The following is a 22,161-nucleotide window of genomic DNA, read 5'->3' as shown; positions in this document are numbered from 1 at the left end:
GAGAAGAAGACATAAATTAAAAATTGCTGGGCTCATTGAAACCCATGATAAAAAAAAAAAGCCTGGAGAGAATCATATCAAGAATCAAGAAATCATAAATGAAATCTCTGTTAAATTCTAATTCTAAAGTCAATTAAATCTGTTAGATCCAGAGGTCAAAGGAGAGATAGAAAGAATCTATCAATCACCTCCTGAAAGAAACTCCGAAAAGGAAAACCCCAGAAATATCATATCCCTAATCTAGAGTTTTCATGTCAAAGAAAAGAAAAACTGCATGCGTCCAGAAAGACACCATTCAGGTACCAAGAAACCACAGTCAGGAACACCTAAGACCTGGCAGCTTCTACCGCAGATAAGAGGAGATACTGGTTTCAAAAGATAAAAGTTACAGCCAAGGATATCTTATTCTGCAAAGCTGAGTAAAATATCGCAGAAGTGGAGCTTTAATCAATAAAAGACTTTCAAGTATTTCTGATGAAAAGATCAGAGCAGAGTAAGAACTTTGAAATACAAACACAAGAGAAACCTAAACAGGCAAATTTTTTGGTCATTTGGAAGGGGCTCTATGATGATTTGGTGTTAACATTTTAATTGGAGAGGGGTAAAAGAAATAGATCCCTTCAAAATTTGAATGTCTTCAAAGGGAGAGTTAAATAAGCAAAACCAGACCCAGTGTGGGGATTGGTTATATCCTGCAGGTTTTGTGAGGAGGAAGAGAAGAAAAAGTAAAAGAAATTCCCTAGTACTGAAAGGAGGAAGAATTGAGTGGAACTTGTGGTTTCTCATGATGGAGAGGGAGACAGGCTAAGTATAGACAAATACAAAGGAAGGAGTCAGGTAAGAGAGGGTATCAGATGAACCTCACTCTTATCTAAAACAGAGGAGAGTTGAATACATAACATAAATAGTTTAGTGTAGAAATACAGCAAGATCAACAGGAAAACTAATCAGGAAAGGAGGAGATAGTCCTATGTAGGGAAGGTAACGTTCTCTTTGGATGATGTAGGTATTGGCAGGCCCTAGATTCTCCTGCCCCAGGCTGTAAATGGGGAAGATGGATTGGCTGAGTAGTGGTAAATCCTGACTATCTTATGCAAGGACCGCAGTTAGAAAGTTTCAGGGTTAGAAGGGACTTCATTGTTTCATCTGGTGTAATTCATAGACTGCAAAAGATTTCTACTACATAATTGAGTTGTAGTCTTCCAGGTTTTGCTTACAGACCTAACCTAGTGGGGGAATGCCACACCTCACATATAACCATTTTATCCAAGAGCATTTGCTAGTTCTCTCATATTTTTGTAAGAAATAGAGCTACAAGTGCATGAAAGTCCATAGGAACATTTTCATGAGGGAATACTGCATTGTTATTCATTATTAGAACCCATTACCCCCCAAGGCAACCCTAAATATGCCTCTTTTCAGATTTCATCCTTTGCTCTTGGTTTTGCCTTCTGAAGTCAAATAGAACAAATCTAATCCCTTTTCTACATGACAGACTATCAAATATTTTTAAGGCAGTTATGTCCCTTTTGAACCTTTTTGTTCTTCAGACTAAACATCCTCAGATATTTAAACTTATCATCACATGGCATGTCTTCAGGAATCTATCGTTGTTCCCCTTTCTGGATACTCTCCCACTTTTCAGCGTCCAAATTGTGGTGCCCAGACTTCAACATGATGTTCAGATGTAGTATGAGCAGGGCACTATCATCTTCTATTCCTGGATGAAAAAAAGGAGAGCTTCCTGCCTGACAGGGTCCCACCTGAAGATGAATGGTGGCTCCTTCTGGTGGATTCTTCTCTAGATTTGAGGTAGGTGGAAGACCTCCATAATTTGGATTCTGTCAACTGATACATTTAGGGAAATTGAGTGGTGATAGATGGCCCTGTCTTAGTAGAAGTTTTTCACATCTTAACAGGTGGTCGGTATTAGGGCAAGTTTAGGATGATAGTATAGCAAAATACAACAAACAATTATTAAGTTCCAAATTCTTTGCTAAACTATAGTGAGACAAAACTAGTAAAAATGGAGCTTGTTCTCAAGGGAATTTACATTTTCACTGGGAGAGATGATATTGGAGTACTGGATTCAAGTCAACAAATGTTTCTGACATGCTTGCTATGTGCCAAGCACTGTGTTGAGTACTGGAAATACAAATATTAATAGAAAGAAAGACAGTTCCTACTCTTGAGGAGTTTATGTTTTAATGGGAACAGACAGCACATAAAAAGGAAGTTGTGAAAAGGGCCTTTAGGATAGGGGCAGAAATGAAGGTACCCTGTATCAACACCATAAAGAGAGTCTGAAAGATTTAGAAGTTGAGTTTGGAGCAAAATAAAGAATGACTAGACTGGGAATCATTTTCAAAGTGGAAGATATGGGAGGAACCAGCCAATCAAAGGGAGAGGCCAAAGGGCAGAAAGTACTTCCATTTTGTGAAATTCAGTGAGCTTCCAGAGTGAAGAGGTTTCTGGAGCATATAAATAAGATCACTTTATTTGATGTGTATAAAAAAAAAAGAAGAAGAAAGCTCATCTGTCACATATCCCTGTGTCTCAGAGGCACAGTCCAAGGTTCCAGAGTAGGGAAAAAGATGGAGATGGCTTAGAAATGGTATGAAAGCCTAATTCCAGGCAATGTATGGCAAAAGCTCATCTATCCACAGACAAGAAGAATGGGTCAGGGACATGGTAGCTGTCTTCATGTATTTAAAGGATTTTTATGTGAAGGTCAAGCTAAAAAGCATGTATTAAGTGCCTACTCTGTGCCATGCATTGTGTTTGGGGATAGTGCTGGGGATAGGTAAGCAAAAAAACAATCCCTGTTGTCAAGTAGCTCTCAGGCCAGTCAGTGTTTTGTAGTTGTTGTCCTTCTTTCTCAAAGAGGTCCAAAATGACATCGCTATGTTAGAGTCAAGTTACAGTATGTTCAACCGTGGCTGATCAGACGAATACAAGCTTGGAATGTTCTACCACATATTGGGCACAAATAGGCCACGTGAACATTTGGGGTGGATTTTCTAAATTTGTACATCTTGCATTTCTTTTGAGCTACTTCAATTCTGCTTTGCTCATAGAGCACAGCACCTTTTCTGATAAGGGCACACCATGCTGGGCAGTTCTGTGCCAGCGTCTCCCATATCACACAATCAATTCCAAAGTGTCTAAGAGAGACTTTGAGAATGTCCTTTTATTGCTTCTACTGACCACTGTGTGAGTTCTCTATAAAATAATCTTTTAGGCAAGCATGCATTTAGCATTCTAACAGCATGACCAGCCCATCAGAGTTGCACTCTCTGCAGTAGAGTTTGAATGCTTGGTAGTTTAGTTCTAGAAAGGACCTCAGTGTCTGGTATCTTATCCTGCCAGGTGATCTTCAGAATCTTCCTAAGACAGTGTAAATGGAAGCGATTCAGTTTCCTGGCATGGTGCTGGTATACTGTCTGGTGATGATTATGCACTCAGTGCAGTCTCTGAAGCTGAGATGTAACAGAGAATGGATCATTTCTCTGCTGCTTGTGCTAATTTTTAAATTGGCCTAACTTTTGGAGTATTTATTAAGAACTTGTATGCCAGGCACCCTGCTAAGCACTTTACACATATTTCATTTAACCCTGACAACAATCCCAGGAGTTAAATGCTATTATTAGGCTGTTATTGTCCTCATTTTGTAGATATGAAAATTGAAACAGGAGTATTTAAATTATTTATAGATGAGCTTTCACAATAAGATGACTGCTTTATAGGTGAGAAAATTGATCTATGTTAAATGACAGGGTTAAGTGACTAATCCAGGGTCTCACAACTAGGAAGTGTCTGAGGCTGGATTTGAACTTATGAAGGTGAGTCTTCCTGATTTCAAGCCCAGTGCTCTATCCCCTGCATCACATAGCTGCCCTCACTATACTATAATTTATTCTTTAATTGTGGAATAGGTTTTTTCTTTCAATTGTACATGATTGTAACTAGAGCAATGACAGCCCTTCAGATTCAGTGTACATGAGTATATTATTCCTTAGTGCTTTTGTGCAATGTCTAGCACATAGTAAGTACTTAATAAATGTTGATTGATTAATATTGATCTTTTTTCTTTAAATATAACCAGTATCATTTTTAGCTGATAATACATAGTATTTGCTGCGCTCAGTACCCCTTGACTCTCTTTTTGAAGAAAATATTCCTGATACCTTGATGGGAGGCTTCCTATACTAGCCTTTAACATCTCTTCTTACCCTGGAACTGTGTTTTCTAACCCATTTTTTGCCATCAAGTCATCGAACATAAAGGTATATTCTTCAGTTTCTCTGGCTCCTCCTTCTGTAGTTATTGGCTATAAGCTACAAATAATTTCTAGTAGTCCTCTTTCAAATATTCACCATGAGTTTTGCAATGTAAGATGAACACAGGTCCCATGAAATTATGTTTCTTATGTCCTTGGATATTTGACAGAACTATAGAGAGAATGACAGGGTTGTTATGCTTCGGTTCTTCCAACCATTTGTCCACTTGTTGAACAGATGGGAATCTCTCACTTTTAGAGTACCCAAAAAACAAAGTTAAAGTCTGCAATTCTTGTCTTCTCCTGTTCTACCACTCTGCCACTATCGTTGGGTATGTGGAAATGGTTCTCACAAGCTTAAGATTTGTTTTGTATTTTTACCAGTCACGGGCATTCACAGCCAAAGAATTCATCCCCAAATGACCAGTCTAATAGCAATGAACTTGCTTCTATATAACTAGTGAGCCAGAATAGGCATTCAGAAGGGGTCATCATCGGCTTATGGCATATTCTGTTTGTCTTTTCTAATATTTTTAAACTTGACAGAGCCTGTACCTTGCTGGTAATGTCTTAGAAATCCTGGTTTAGACTCCATGCTACCATGTGTGAGGTATCAGAGGAGGACTTTATTGAGAAAAGTCCACACTGTAGTCTAAAGTGTAGAAAAATATACTTCTGCAGTAAGTAATACCTTGTTTTTATACTCAAAAAAAAGGCAAGCAGATAATTATATTTTTCTGAGGTATTGCCTTATAGAGTGAATATATAGTTCACTCAAACATAGTGACAGGGAAAAATTCCACCAAACTTTGTGTTTAAGAATTTGTAAATTACAGGCTATTAGTAACAATTTAGAGTATTTTTGACTAGTTGGAACAAGATTATTTAGCAGTTAATCCTTTATTTTATTAAATATATTTAAATTAAAGTAGCAAAAGATTGTATACCATTGACTTTCTACTTATTTTTGAAACTTAAATTTATTTACTTAAAAATTAAGTAAGTTCTGGAAGCTGGGAAATCTGTGTACTAGTCATATAATGTTGATTTTTCTTTTGGCCAGATGAGGGCACTTTATCTTTATATTTAGATCTATCAAAAGCCTAAAATATCTACCTTAACTTTATTTTCATCTATTCCCTGTGGGCAAAAATAGAGAAAAACAGCTTCATTACTTAAAAAAAAAATAGCAACCGTATTGTATTATAGAATCTCACAGAATAAACCTAAAATAGAGGGAGGAAATCTCAAATGTGCTGTGAATGAGAGGTACATATTTGTTGTTAGTTTTCAAAATGAAAGGAAATTGTATCTTATTTTGAGCATTATTACCTGACCTATCATTTTGCTGATTTGAGCACGAAGTTGTCTTAACCCTAAAATCAAAGTCAAATCAAGTAAACAAGCGTTTATGAAGCCACTGCTCTGTGCCAGGCATTGTGCTAATTAAGCACACATCTCCTTTTGGAATGTTCCATTTGGTTGTCCTGCTGTTCCCCGACATCTTCTATTCCCCAAGGACATTTTAATTAGAATAAAATTTGCCTTATAGTGGTGGATACTTTTTTTTTCAATTCATTGTTTTTCTTTTGAAGGGATAACAAAATGGATTAGAAAAGTGGGAATTGCTTAACTTTGAGTCCTATTTGTAGCACTATGCAAGAAAGTTAACAGCTTCAAGAGTATATCACCTTTTTTTACAGTTCTTTATGAAATAGTACAAGTGTTATAATTCCTGTTTTATAGTTGAGAAAACTGGTGTATATTAAATGACTTGCCTATTTTCACATAGCTAGTCTAAATGTTGAAACCGATTCTAACTAAGTCTACTAATTCTTATGCTATCACTTTTCTTGCTACAACAGGACACTGCCTTCCCCTATGGGAGTAGGCACTGGGGGGTCTACTAAAAGTCTATTAAAGGTGTATTAAAAATCTCAAAGAATCCTCTCCATGATATATACTCAAAAGTAGTCAATTCAGTCTTTCTTTGAAAATCTCCAGGTGGGTACCTGACAACTCTTAAGGCAGCCAATTCTGCTTTTAGGTAGTTCTAATTATTGAAACTCTTTTGCTTTTATCAAGCCTGAATTTGCTTCTTTGTGATAGCTATGCATTGCTTCTGTATTTTAACAGAAATAAAGGAAGGATTAGTGAAAGCTGACACTTGTATAGTGCTTTAAGGTTTGCAAAGCATTTTTCACAATTACTGCATCTGAAAGTAGTTGACATTAAATGTGAATCTGTATCTCTAGCCCCAACCATTTGTCTAAGCACTAGGCCCACGTATATCCCAGTTACCTGACATATGATATCCTGACAGAGATCCAAAAATGACTTAGCCAACACTGAATTCTTTAATTCTCCGCTTCCCCCAACATCCTCTTTTGCCCAGTTTCTCTGCAGTGGTCTTTTCTTGATTTTTGTGGATGTCATGCCCGTTTTATGTAGGCTGGATGGTTCTTTAAAGGGGCAGGAAGGCCTTTGACTTTCTAGTGGCCTGAGGTATGAAAGAGCCAATTTAGGGGGAGCTGGTACAGGATCTTAGCTGAGTGGGAAAACCTTCCTGATTTAAGTGGTTAGTTGCTATGGTAACATGGAGGTAGAGGGGAATAGTATTTTGTCTGAGCCAGTATATTTTTAAACTTTAGAACTTGTATTCTTTTAATCTCTTGTTATCAGTGAAGTTATTTTTATTGCATTTTACAGTCCACAGCATCTCACTGCATTCTAATTCCTATCCTGAATCCTTGGACTGCCCTAGGTTAGGATTGGCCTAGAATAGTTCTCATCCTTCTTGGCCTCTGCAGCATTTGGCACTGTTGAAATCTCTCCTTCCTCTACCCCCTTTTTGAGCATTGTCTCCATCCTGGGTTTTCCTGACCTAGTTCTGACCCTATTCTGCCATACTTCATTACCTGCTTGACTGATCATTCTCAGTTTCCTTTGCTAGCATCATTTATATCCTGCTCTCTAGGCATAATTGTATCCCAGGACCTAGTTCTAAATCCTTTTCTCAATCTGTGACATCATTAAATCCCATGGATTCAACTGTCTTCTCTATGCAGATAACTCCTAAGTCTACACATCCAGCCTTTATCTTTCTCCAAAGTTCTTATCACCATATCTCTAACTGCGTGTCCCAAGGGCATTGCATTAAAACAGCCTAAAATTGAGGTCATTGTCTTTACCTCTAAACCACCCGAACCTCCCTTGGTCCAGAGCACCAGGTTGTACTATGTGAGTCATTCTTTGAATCTTCACTCATAGTCTTCTCTTGTATCTTATTTTACTAAGTCTTGTGGCTTCTTGCTCACCTGTCACATCCATCGCCTTCAAACTCCTATTACTTCCGGGACTCTTGCTGTGGTCTCCTTATTAATCTCCTTGTTTCCAGCATTTCTCCACTACAATCTAGCTTATACACAGCTGCAAAATGATATTTTTTGTTCTTTTTTGAAAAATAAGTTGTTATTGATATTTTCTGCTTTTTACATCATCATAGTATCCCATGTATCATTTTTTTCTCCCAATCCCAAAGAGCAATCTCATGAAAAATAGTACTTTTTAAAGAGGGGGAAAAAAAAGTTAGCACAACTGATCAATATATTGAAAAAAATCAGTAAACATGTGCAGTGTTAACACCTGTATATCTCTCACCTCCATGGAGGGTAAGGTTTTTTGGGGGGAGGGTAGTATCTTCACATATATTTCTATTTGAATGCTGTTTGATTTTTATAATTTTGTTTGCATTTACTTTTTATTTTTTAATGTCAGTGTTCTTCTATTTGTGTTGTTGTAGTTACTGTGTATGTTGTTTTCTTGGCTCTGTTTATTTCACTCTGCATCAGTTCTATATAGATCTTTCCACATGTTTCTGTATTTATCATACACCATTTCTTCCAGTGCAGTAATGTTTCATTACATTCATGTACCGCAATTTGTTTAAATAGTCTCCAGTTGATGGGCATATACTTTTCATTCTTGGCTCTCCCAAAAATTGTTGTTTTAAATATTTTAAGGTAGATGGGGATTTTTTTCTTATTGATGGCTTCTTTGAGTAATCCTTTTCTTGACAGTCTCAGTAATGGAGACTCTAGCTCAGTGGTTCACTTTATTTGCATAATTCCAAATTTTATATATCACTTTACAGCTCCACCAACAATGTATTAGTATGCCTATCTTTCCACAATCCCTTTGCCCTATTTCTGTCATTTTTGCCAGTTTTCAGGGGATGAGATTGTTTTGTTTTGTACTTCTCTTATTAGTAATTTGGAGCATTTTTTTTCACTTGTTGTGAATACTTCACAGTTCTTTGTGAGACTATATATTAAGGAATGGCTATTAGTCATATATTTTTATTAATTTTTATATAGCTTGGATATCAAACCGTTATCAGAGAAATTTGATACAAAGATTCCATTTCCCTTTTTATTCTAGCTGCATTAATATAATTGTTGTATATGCAGTTTTAAGTAATCAGAGTTATCTTTTGTAATTGCCTCTATTTGTTGTTTGGTTAAGAATACATTTTCTACCCATATCTGTAAGAAGTATGTGATATGTTTCAGTTTTATATTCTTGTAGCATGATTTTTAACATTAAAGTCATATCCATTTAGAGTATGGCCTAATTTCTGCCAGACTGCTTTCCAGTTTTCTAGCAGTTTTTAACAAATAGGCAGTTGTTCCCTATGTAATTTGTACTTGTCAAATACTGGGATTTTGAGTTACATTGTTTCTGAATCTCCCTTGCCTAGTCCATTCCATTAATCTGTCTGTTTATGCAATACCAAAAGGTCTTTGTGACTACTACTTTATAGTATTAGTTTGAGGTCTGGAAGTGCTATTCTTTTGTTCTTACTACATTTCAAAATTTCCTTTGGCATTCTAGATCTTTCTTTTTTTTCCAAATGAACTTTGTTATTATTTTTTTCAAGTTTTTTAAAGTGTCCTCTTGGTAATTTGATTGGTGTAGCATTAAAAGTATAAATTTGATAGTGTTTTTATTTTTATTATGTTGGTACAGCTGGGCCATGAGCGCTGAATATTCATTTACATTGTTCTCCATTTTTTAAAGAAGTGCTTTATAATTGAATCTATGTAAGTCTTGTGAAGTGAGAGGTTGATCCCAGATATTTTATGAATTTTGCTATTTGGAATGGGATTTCCCTTTTATTGCCTATTGTGTTATCTAATTATTACAAAGAAATGCTTTTAATGGGAGGATTTATCTTGTAGCCTGCAATTGACTTTTCAATGATCAAAACTGAGCCCAGCTGGATGCTGTACTTTCCCTCAGACTTAGTGAAGTGCTACCCTGTCATACACTCATCACTCCTCTCATACACATACATGTGTCCTGTCCTGGTGACCTGTCCCGCTCTGTCTGTTCCTTAGTTCCCTGATCTAGCATTGGCAGTAAAACCCTGCTTTACAGCACTGGTCCTTCCAGGTTGTAGCCCTTGACAGGCTTTTACTCCTGAAGGGATGTAATCAAGCTAGCTGTCAAGTCCCAAGCAAACTTCTTCAGCCTGGAGCTAGGGTCGTGGTGGCACCAGAAAGAGGAGGAAGAAACCAGGGTATAATGGGAGTTTTGTTGTAAGTTTGTGTTTTGTCCTTGGATCTGCTAGTGCAGCCTCACTGTGAAGTGAGTGGGAGGTGGGAGACGGGTGCTTAGCAAGTTCTGGATCATTAATTGTTTTGTTTGTTTTAAACTTCTTTTGGATTCTGGATGTCCTAGTTCAGTGATAAGATTGCAAGTAGGAGGAGAAGTGGAAGTAACGATTATAGATAGCATTTTCAAGGAGTCTAGGTGAGAAATGGAGGAAATATTTAAAATAATAGAACGAAAGGATGGTAGGTCTACTTGGAAGATAGAACATAGTGCAAATATTGTTTCTTTACTCCATAAAAATCAGAGGCAAGGTCCGTAGCAGAGCAGATGGTGGGGTGCTTCTGGATGGAAACTTTGGAATGGTCTCCCTAGGTTATGTTACTGAAGATAGGGAAGAGTAAAAGCATGTTCTTTCTTCAGTGAGGGCCCAGTTGAGATTAGATAAGCCTTTGCAATCAGGCCTCAAACCTTACTACTCAACCAAAACTGATTTCTTTTAATGATCTTTTAATTGCCAAATCTAATAATTTTTTCTCCTCTCTCTTGACCTATGCCATATTTGTCACTGTTGACCACCCTTACCTCATGGATACTCTTTCTTCTCTTGGTTTCATGATACTATTATATCCTGGTTACTCTTCTACTGCCCGCTCCCTCCTAGTTTTCTTTGCTGGTCTCAAACTCTAAGACTAGATTTTACCTAAGTTCTCCCTACTTCCTTTTTGCTCCTCCCTCAGTACTATTTTGGTAGCCTTATGAGCTCTCATGGGTTTAAGTACTCTTTGCAGATCACAAACATGCACGTGCATACATACTAGCTTATACAAACAGATTAAAAACACATGTGTGCTTAATTAACTTCCCTTAAGTGCAGATCTAACTATGTGACTTCCCTATACAATTGGTTCCAGAGACTTCATTTTGCCTCTAGGATAAAATGTAATCCTCTTTTGCTTTTTAAAGCCTTATTTTTCTAGCCTCATTGGACATGATTCTCTTCCCACCTACAGACTTTCATACACTGCCCCAATATTTTGCACCCCTGCCAAACTGGTGGCTTATGCTTTCTCTTTGTTACTACTATCTGCCTGCCTCTCTCTCTCTCTCTCACTCCTTCTCTCTGTCTCTCACTCTCCATTCTCCCTATTTTTTGCACTGGCCATCCCACATTCCAGGAATGTACTCCCTCCTTGCCTTCCCTACCTTCCCCTATCCCCACCTTCTCATAGAGTCCCTTTCTTTAAGATGCACCACAGAAACCATATTCTTCATGAGGTCTTTCCTGATTCCCACCCCCCAAGTGCTAGTGACCTTCATCTCAAACTATTATATTTGTATTTATTTACTTTATACTTATACTGTATATTTTTATAGACATATTGTCTCCTCCCCTAGAATGGAAGAATGAATTGTGTCATTCTTTGTACTTATCTCTAGCACATAATGCAGTGCCTGGCATATAGTAAGCACTTAATAAATACTTTTTGATTGACTGATACCATAAGTTTATAGTGGACTCATTTGATTGTATGATTTGTTCCAGCTCTGTTCAATAGTCCTTGACTAAGAGTAGAAGTAAAGTAGTCCAGGGTTGAATTTGGACAACACATGAGCAGAAATAAGATAAGGAGGTAAATAATTTGGAGTACAAGGATAACATAGAGTTGATAACAGAAAATACTGTGGTGTACAAAAATGAGTTTAGCAGGGGTAAGGCATAGGAAAAGATTGAATGCTATTAAATACAACCAAATGAGAATACTTCAGAGATTTTGAACATGCAAGTATAACATTTATGGTAATGGCAGGATTAAAGGTATTCTTCTTGTTTATGGGTAAAGTTGAAAGGAAAGTGTAGGTTATGGAAGTTGAGGAGACTGAGGAACCAGGGAGTTGGGGTGCTTGAGTCCTCCATAATCTTAGATTCCTTTTCTATAATATTATTTCTAGTTTACCCTGTATGTACCCTATTTTCACAGTTGTTTACATGTTGTCTCCCTCATAAGACTATGATCTCCTTAAGAGCAGGGAGTGTTTTTTTGTCTTTTGTATCCCCAGTATCCCACAGCTTAGCAGTGCGGGGTACATAACAGGCACTGAATAAATGCTTGTTGACCTACTTGTTGCTGATTTGAGGCTTGTAGGCATACGTGATATGAGTGCAAGAGTTGGAGTTATAGAGGAAGACTGTAAGGGCAAGTACTGAACTCCTTTAGAAAGTAGGAAGATGATTTAAGGTCCATTTTGATAGAGTAGTGAATCTCAAAGACAGACAGGTTGCTGAGAAAAGGCAGAAAAGATAAAGATTTCCACTGCCTTGCGGGACCAGTTTGTTGGAGGCATGAGAAAACGAGCCCAGTGCTGGAGAAGTGTATTTTTGAAGATCCAAGCAGCACTGATTTGGAGAACTCCAAAACGAAGGCAGTAGTTTGCTAATTACAGAATGGGAATTATAGAGGGTAAAATGGAACTTTAAGTGAAGATCTAGAGTGGTACATGAGAATAGTCTGATTGCATAGAATGAGGTTGAGACCACAAGAGTTATTAACCCCCTAACTCAGCTAGTTGGTAATTCATTATCACAGAGATTGGGAGTATAATAAATGGGTGGACTGCAAAATAAAGGTGACACGGCACAGAGTAGTAGTGTGTGTTTATATTGGTATGTTTTATTCTGTGCGTTTCTAAATGAGATACCTTATCATAACATCAAAGGCTTCCACAAACAATACTTAAAAGTATTTGAATAAATTTTTTTGAGTTAGAGGGGATTTTAAAGGTCATTTGCCTACTACCTTCATTTTCTCAATGAAAAACTGAGACCTGGAATGTTATGCATGATCTTGAGTAGATAATGTTTCTGAGTTTAGTTATATATTGATATGCAACATATTATATTTTTTCCCCTTTTCAAGAGGTAAAAAAAGACATTAAAAGATAAAATATTGCTTATGTGAGTCTTGTAGGGTTTTTTTTGAGGGGGTAAAATTTTTTTACAGTTTCTCAGTTCATTAAAATTGCCTATTCATGATGATATATTTGAAGGAATATTGAAGACTAAGGATCTTCAATAAAATTATAAATAAGTTTCCAGCCATATCATGCTAAATGAACCACAGAAATCATGAAGCAAAAAAATCAATATTTGGTGGCCCGGTTTTGTTTAATGCAGTAAATTATTTTAGATTGGATTTACAGCTCTCTCAGTTTTCTTGGAAATAGGCCATCACATGCTGAGATGAAGTACTAAGCTTTTTAAATTAGGTACTGAGCATGCTCATATCAAGTATTCTGTGCCCTCTGAGCATAACTGAGCAGGAAGAGATCATAGCACTCTCCTTTGCCATCGAAGTACCACAGTTTGCAATTTGTCTAGCAAACTACAGGATTAAGATACAGAATCTCGTGACTTTGAATACTGGACTTTTGTAGAAGACTATATTTGGTAAGTTAATGAATTCTTCTCCCACAACATCCCCCATTGTTATGTTTGAAGGATAATTATCAGATATTTATAGAAAGGCTGTGGCTTTACTTTTTCCCCCACTTTATTTTGTACCAAGCTGAAAGTTTATATTTTCCCCGGTTTCAAGAAGCAGGGCAGAAGGGAGAGTATTTTAGCCATCCAAAATTCCTCTTCTAACAAATATTTTTAGCACATTTGTAATGCAGTGAGCACAGAAATGTTAAAATACTCCTTAGTTTGCTATAGAAATTGTGTTTTCTTACCTGAAGTGCAGTTAGGATTATGTGCTGGTTAAATCTGATGATTTATCCAAATATGCAACTCTTTCTCTTACTGTATTTTCTTTTAAAGAAAGCACAATATTAAAGTAATTTTGCTGTTTGGTTTTCAGAAGGCCAATGTTATACTGCATTATCTTAACATAACATGATTATTCAGTTGGTTAATAGTAATAATATTTGACAGATAAATTTTGTGTTCATTTGCATAAAAATACAGTTTTAAATAGTGCTGTTTTAGAGTGTAGATTTTAGATCTTTATTAAGTCTTAATTTGTGGATATATCAAATTAGATAATATAAATGTGCTTTACTAATTATAAAGTGCTTTATGAATGTAAAGCATTGTTCTGATTTATGTAAATTTCATCTTTAGTACTAAGTATTTGCAACACAAAAATTTTAAGTTCTCTTTTTTCTTGAAGTTGTCAGTGAAGTCAAATGCTAACAATTATTTCCAACAGGAAAATCTGTTTATTTCTTTAGTATTTCTTATCCAGAATGTTTCAATTGTAACAGCTACAGGCATCCTCATTTTCCTCACTTCTTAAAAGTGTATATGTGTTGGGGGACGAGGGGGTCCTGTGATAGATTAAAAAAAAAATTTTAGTTGGACAAACAATTTATGTTGAACAGTCTAATTTAGACAACTTATTTTTAATAATTTCAAGGTTCCAAGGGAAAGCATTAAATCATTTGTTTACTTGGAAAAAGTACATTTATTAGTACATGCAATAGTACATGTAAAGTCGAGTTTGCAATACATGTAAGCAGTTTGAGGCATAAATGGTATTTTGTAAGGGAGAGATACCACAGATACTGAGGTGGCATGTTATGTTAAATATTAGTTGTCTTTAAATGCTAGGCTTACAAAGACTTCCTGAAATAACTTACAAAGAAAAATTGTTTCTATTTCGGCATGCCAAAAATTGATATCTATGAGTAAAGTGAATGTACATATGTAAGTACACTTAATATAGTTCTGAAAGAGGGAGGTGCTAGCTGAAATGGGGACCAGGTGACTAGATTAATGCAATCTGTTCGCGGCTCTTCACACTGAATGTGATAAATGATCTTGCCAGCGTTTTAGAGTAATACATTAATATGGTATTATGAAGTTGATTTAAGGTTTAAGTCATTAGATTATTTCACTTTATGCAGTGAAGAATTATAAAGGCACAGTATACTTCGAATCTCTGGACTATGTCTGTCTTTCAGCTATCTGGACTATCTGTGAGTTTCGATAGTTTAATCAATCAAACAGCTGTGATATTTCAGACACATATACTATGTCTGAGGGACCGCAAGTAGACTAGTTTGGCTAGAGTATGTAAAGAGGACTCGTGATTAATAAATGTGGTAGTTAGACTACAGCTAAATTGTGAAGGCCTTCAAATGAAGAATGCAATCCATCCTCTTCAACAAACACAGTGCTAGGTGCTGTGGATACAAAGACAGAAACGAAAGAGTCCCTGTGCTCATAGAACTTGCATTCTTCTGTGGGGGACAACATGTACCTATTTAAGTATATACAAAATAAATACAAGGTAGTTTAGGAAAGGTGATGGCAGAAACAGGAAAGCCTTCTGTAGAAGTTGAGTCTTGAAGGAATCCTCCATTCTGGAGGAAAAGAGAGCATATGGATTCCAGGCTTGGTAGATGACCAGGGTTTAAGGTATTGAGACCAGAGATGGAATGCAGTATGTGAAAAATAGTGCAAAGCCCAGTTTGGAAGACTGTAGTTTGGGGCCAGCCTGATTGACATTTTTACCACAGCCTCTGATAAATCTTCCTCCAGAGTGCTGGAGGACCTTCAGGTAGATTTCCTGGATTTGAATCAATAGTGATCTTTGGTTATTCAAAACTCAGCACATTACTGGCCCAGTTTCTTCATACAGTGTCCTTTACACCACTTTATGTTGTTTGATAGCTCACCATGCATTTCTTCATTGCCCTTTGGATGACTCTTAATTTTTAAGAAGTGTTTTTTATTCCTCTTTCTCTTTTTCAGTTGTCCCTATGATTAGTTTTGCTTAAGCTACGTTAATGCAGCCCTTTTCCTATTGGTTCTTTACTCTCTCAAGTTCCCCCCCCTTCAAAAAAAAAGTGTCAGCCTTTTCCCTATATTAGGTATTTTCTTTAAATTGATAATTTCTTTTTCTTTTATTTATCTGGTTATTGAAATTTCTTCCTCTCAATTAAGTCAAACTTCCCTTTCCTACCATCTAGCTTCTTTTATTAATTTAGGGTTGTTTTTTTTCCTCTGAACCTTGTTCTGAGAAGAATTTCTTCATTAGTTTTCTTTTCTTGCTATCCTGAAGTTTTATTCTCTGATCCGTGGTCTGTTTTCTTCTTATATTCCTCATAGAATTGAAACTTCTGAAGTAACAGATTTTAGCCTCTTCTAACCAACATCTGTTATCAGCTTTATAAATTTTGCCCTGTTGTTCTTTGTTTTTTTCCTGTTGTGCCTCACTTAGAAATATCAATTCATGAGGAAGGTAATGTGGATAGAAGCAGTGCCCCATAGTAGAAAATATCCCAAATTATGCAGTCCGTTTCTACCTCATGCCCTTCCCATGATCATTCTCCATCCCATTGGCCATGTTGCCCTATCTCCATGCAAGCTTCCCCTAAGAGCTTTCATTTCCCTTTTCCTAGGGGGAATCCATTGGAGACCCAATACTCAGAGAAGGGGGTCCTCTAATGAGCCAATATACAGAACTGATAAAATGGAAGACAGTTGCAGATGTTTGGTAATTTTTCCTTTTTATTAAACCTAAATGACTTTGTCATATATACATATATATATATATATATATAATATATATTTGTAATATAGTCATCTTAATTATTATTCAGGGCCTGATTATTCAAAACCAAAGGTGTCTGTTTACCTTTTATTTTTAGGTGTTTGGCTGAGGGGAGGGAAGTGGTAGAAGAGGAAATTATAACTCATGGTTAAGATGTAGTTTGAGGATTTTCTGTAAATTTAAATTTGTTGTATCTGTTTCCTTAGCTTATCAAGGTTTTATGGCATGGTTAAAAACTCTTTGAATAATTTGGTTTTCTGTTTCATTAAAAATTTGAAGTGATAATAGATAGCATTTAGTAGGTTAACCTGTACTTCAGTATCTATTTTAGAGATTAGCAGCAGTAGCATTCGTAGTTTCAGTATATGTCTGCTAATAAATGCTGGCTTTCATTTTATTTCAGGCACAGTTTTTCCTTCTTTTTCCTTTTCCTTGTTTGGTCTTTGATTATAGTGTTGGGGAGGGGGGAAGGTTAATGTTTATTTTTAATTTTTGCTTACCAGTGAAAGTCCTAACTTTCCGGGATACTTAAAAATTCCACCTCAGCTAAAACTTGTTTGTTAGTCTGACTTTTTTTTAGGGCATAAAAGTTTACTTGGAGTTTATAATAAATGAAGACATAGTAGAGCCTAAGCTCGTGGTGGAAAATAACAAGTTTCATTTTCTTCTCTACCTCACTTCTGCATCATTTTGATTAATAGCAGGATCAGACTTCATGCCTCCAGGTTAAGAACTTCCAGTCCTGGGAAACCTATTTTGAATCAAAGACAGTTCAGTTCTTATATTGAATTCTTGCATCTTTTACAAGCCCTAATAAATGTGAATTAGCCCAATTTTTTTCTCTTACAAAGGAGACTTTTCAAAACAAAACAGGACTTTGGAACAACAGCCTTCTTCCCACTGGTTCCTTACCCCCTCAAACTCCCACTCTCACTCCCCCAAAAAATGTCAGGCTTTTCCTTTTGAACAACAACTTCGAATACTCTTTCTACATGACTACTTGATCTACTTTTCTAAGTGCACGCCTTCGTGATGATATCTCTGTGTCTGTGTCTGGATGTATGTACATGCACGGGAGTGGCACTTGGGCAGGTGCAGAATGCAATTAGACCTTTTTTTTTAAGATTTTATTGATAATTTTTTTCATTCTAGTCATTTTCTAATTAACTCTCCCAGTATAGCCAGAGTGAGGCTTTCTTTGTAACAAAAGGGGAAAAAAACAGTTAAAGTCAACTTACACAATACCAGCTATATCCAGTAACATCTGCAAAATTCCACCTTCATATTGTCTCACCTCTAATGATAGGAGGGAAGTAAATTTTCCTCTCCCTTTTATTCCAACTTGTTGAATTGTTATTGTTGCTGTGTCTGTTGTTTTTATTCCTCTTAATTATGCCTTGATAATGTTTCTTAGGTCACCTACTTTATTGTTGGAAATACAGTGCAACCAACTTAAATCCGCTGTTTCTCTTTGTTGTCCTGTAATTTTGATTCTCTGTGAGATTGTGGTGTTTTATAACTCACAGCCATAGAGAACCACCCAGAGAATATTAGTAACGAAGAGGTGGAGATTTTCTGAAGTACTGTTAAATGTCCTAAATGTAGTCCAGTCTGGATGATGACAACAACAACTACTACTGCTGCTCCTCCTCCTCCTCCTCTTCAGTTCTGTTCCCATTTCGTTGTTGATCCTCAAGGTCTCTCTTAGGTATATGGGAAGTTGGACTGATTAAAGTACAGTTATATTCTGGCCAGTGGTCATTGTTTATCTCTGAGGTTTTTCCTCTCTGTGATGCTAGGCTAATCTCATCTGAATGGTCATGGATCTCATTGAAGGAAACTATTCAGAACTTTGAAGCAATCAGCACAATATCATTCCGAAGAGGAGAATCATGGAAAATCCTGCCTTTTGGAATTTTTGCAGAACGTTCTCCATTGTCATGCAGAATACCTTTATTAAGGCTATGTTCCCATATTTTATGCCTTGCTTGGTATTGATTATAAAAGCATTGAACAGATTATCATCTTGATATATACGTGAAAGCTGCTGTTGTTGTTTGTCCTTCATTCTCGAAGAGGACCATGACATCAGGAAGGTGATGTTATGACTTGCAAATGAGTTGGATTTAAGTGAGGCAGGGCTGTGCAAAGTCACCAGCTTCAGCCTCTCCTCTGGAGTCATCTGGGTCCAGCAGCAAGACATTAGATTGGGAGCACTGGCATGTCGCAGGATGCAGTGGCAAACCTTAGCCTTTTTACATTAGGGTCTTTCCCAGGTCTCACTTTTACATGAAAGCTAGTCTTTTGGAAATGCTGTAAAGCTATGTTATGTTCCACTGAGTCTTTTTTTTTGGCAACAAAAAACAAGTATAGGGGTTTATTACAGTGTCCACATTTTCCAGTCAGTTACGTGATTTGATATAGAAAATAGTCTGTAAAAACCTGCCTGTTTTTTCTTTTCTGCAAGTGCCCTATTTTTTCTTTCCCTTCCTTCCTCCCTTTCTCTCTTCATTTTTTCCTTCCATCCTTCCTTCCTGTTGATTTTGTCTTAAAGTTTTGCACTTTTTGCACAGGTTTTTTTTTTTTAGCAATCAGATATCTAAATGTTAGTACTCAGTAGCATAAATTATGAGACTAGCTATAGCTTTAGGAAATCTGGACGATCTCTTACTTTTTGCTTCTAGTTGTTGTGGTGGTTCTTAGTTGGGTCTCAGATCAAACTTTCGACAAGCTATTTTTCCCATCAGTTTTTTTTGTCTATTTTTGATGTAATGCTGCTTGTTAAATGCAGCCATCTTGCTCTATATTATTTTGCACCTGTGCTTATACTCTAAACTAGTGTTAATTTTGACTGCCCTTTCTGCTTGACCAGGAAATCAACTGTTTGCTTGCTAAAGTGGTTTCTTGAGTTTTTTTAAGTGATTTTTTATCACCTAAATTTCTCCAAGCAGTAGTTACAGTCAAAGTTAGCATCATTAATTTTATCTCTTTCCCAAATTTTGGACAATTTTGATTGCATGTAATGTTGTATTTTCATTTTTGTCCTCCTAATTTGGTACTGATTTTGACATTTGTTCTCTGATCACTCAATGGTCAGACTATACACGAACAATAGTCAGAATCCAACTAATCTTGACAGACTAAAGCATTGGGTTGAATCCAGTAAGATGAAATTCAGTATTGATGAACGTGAAGTCTTACCTTTAGATATAAAAAATCATCTTCACAAATTCAAGGTACAGAGGCACAGTTAGGATAAAGAATAAAAAAGAATCATTGGATTTGGCATTTAGGAGATCATTGGGTGAGAGCAATTTCACTTAGAGATGAAGATGAAAATAAGATTGCAAAGGGCTTTGAGAAGTGAGAGGGAGAGAAATAGAGGCAACAATACAGACATCTTATACAGAATCACAAAATCTGGGAGTTGGAAAGGGAGCTGAAGCCATCTAGTTAAACATACACTAAAGACAGAGAGCTTTATCTTAATTTAATCAGTTTGAAAGACTTGGTTAAAATGAGAATGTCCACCCTCATATCATGCCTCTGAGGAAAGTTTTTTCAGAGTTCAGTTTAATTCTGGGGGAAAGTCAGAAATTTATTAATTATAAATTTACATTTTTTCAAGGCTTTTCATAGCCAGGCCTGTGGTCTAAACAGTAGGAAGCTTTCTTTTCAAAAGGGAAAAGCAGAATAGTGGGGGATGGATTTGTGGCATTTTGCCAATTGCCTTTACGGGACAAAATTCCCCACCTTTCTCAGCGATCACCATTCCCCTAGAATTGGTTTAAACATTCTGATGTGCTGAAGTTGGGTAAGGGGTAGAGTAGAGCATTCCAACAAGTTGTTTGTTAACATGCTTTCCTGTTACATAAATGGGGTTGCTGATTCATCAACATAAACACCTTAATCAGGATCAAGATAGGCAATAAACATTTATGGTATAAATATACAAAATCCAAAGTCTTTCGTTTCAGCTAATCTGAAAATCAGAATATTTTTAACCACTTCTAATTAACATGTCCACAAGACCACCAAATTGCCATTAAAATATCACATCACAGTTATTTTCGGTTGCTTTGGCATGAAAATTCATGAAGGCCCCCTTGGTCTCAAAAGAAATTACTGACAGGTACTCTTTCAGACAGAGCTTGAAACTGATAAGACTTCTGACTTCCCAACGTCTCTCATACTTCTTTACCTGAACCAGATTAACTCCTAATACACCAGTGTGCACTCATTTAAATATTAGATGATGATCTGGCAGAGCCTGGAGAGTTCCACATATCCCAAGCAAATGTTTATCTCAAGGATTATAGCATGTGATATTAAGAGAATTCCATTAGCTACTGCCCTAATTCTTTAGCAGTAATCCTGGGTGGGCAGTAGAGGAAGATGCAGAGAGTAGTACTGTAGTGGAGGGTGCCTGGTCCTGAAGTTGTAGTTCCTAATACAGTGGCAGTTGAAGATAGTGTCATAAAGGAGAACAGAAAAATACCCCTCTTTCTCTAACACACACACACACACACACACACACACACACACACACACACACACACCCCTTTTGTAGCAGGAATATACAAATCGTGAGCAAAAAGAAAACTAGCTTATTCAGAGAGCTACTAGCATGTAGAAGCTGAATAACATGACTAATACTCTCACTATGGTAGTGCCACACTGCTACGACAACTATGACTACTACTACTATTACTACTGTAGGTCTACTGTAGTGACCACTGTCCTAGAGTGTATGTGTGTATGTGTAGATAAATATTCTGGTAAAATTCTTTATTTCAGAACCTTTGATATCTCTATTGAAAGAATTTCTTTTGTAGCATCCAGTTTAAAAGCAGCAAATTTTTATTTAACTTCAACTGCCATGATGGCACCTAAGGTATCTGAATTGAGTCTTGAAGGAAATCAGGGATTCCGAGAGGCCAGGGTGAGGAGGGAATGCAATTTAGGCTGTACAGAGGCATGGGTAGTAGAGATGGAGCTTTGTATGTACATAACAGGGAGCAATAAGGCCTGTACAGCTGGATCACAGAGTTTGTAGATGGGAATAATGTGTATTGAATCTGAAGTGTCAAATATAAGAGTTTATATTTTTTTAGAAGTGATAGAGAAACTGTAGTTTGTTGAGTGGCATGGTTAGACCTGTGCTTTTGAAAAACCTCTTTGGTAGCTGTATGGATTGGAGTAAGGAGAGATTTGAAAGAGGGAGATCAAATAGGAAGGTATTACAGTAGTTGAGGCAAGAGATGATCAAGGCCAGAACTGCAGTGATAGCTGTTTGTACAAAAAGGAAGGGTTGGGTGCAGGTGTTGTTATGGAGAAAGAAACTACAAGATTTACCAACCAATTTGATGTGTGGGGTTGAGGGTGACATTGACATTGAGATTGGGAAACTTGATGATTAGAAGAAATATTAACCAAGCTACTGCCTTTAAAGAAGGAGCCTAGCAGCGAGGGTAGTGGTGGTGAGCCCTTCACTGCCTAGAACCATTCTAGAGAAATTTAATTATTCACTTACAAAATTCAAGTATTGAGTTTTTCATTTAGAGTAACAAATCCCTTTGTCTTAGTATAGTGGTGGTTAAAGGAGAGAGAAATATCTTTACTTTTACCTAGCATATGTAAATTTAACCTTCTGTTTGAAATTTACTGTATTCATTTTCCTATTCAGCATCACTAAATTTAACAAAATAA

General features: G+C 36.6%; 1 protein-coding gene across 34 annotated transcripts in view; it reads left to right on the top strand.

Annotated features, from left to right (window-relative positions):
* Positions 1-22,161, top strand: part of PLEKHA5 (pleckstrin homology domain containing A5) — a 191,290-nt gene that overhangs the window by 39,379 nt on the left and 129,750 nt on the right. The window contains exon 1 of one of the 34 annotated variants that reach the window (XM_020994187.2): positions 13,216-13,340. The exons of the other annotated variants lie outside the window; for them this stretch is intronic. The gene's annotated coding sequence lies outside the window, so the exon portion shown is untranslated. Of the gene's footprint in view, positions 1-13,215; positions 13,341-22,161 lie in introns of those variants that run through there. 34 annotated transcript variants of the gene reach the window in all.

Source organism: Phascolarctos cinereus, unplaced genomic scaffold (assembly GCF_003287225.1).
Source record: "Phascolarctos cinereus isolate Bilbo 61053 unplaced genomic scaffold, phaCin_HiC Scaffold_1;HRSCAF=81, whole genome shotgun sequence".
NCBI classification, from domain to species: domain Eukaryota; kingdom Metazoa; phylum Chordata; class Mammalia; order Diprotodontia; family Phascolarctidae; genus Phascolarctos; species Phascolarctos cinereus.
This window is presented reverse-complemented; position numbering and strand designations above follow the sequence as displayed.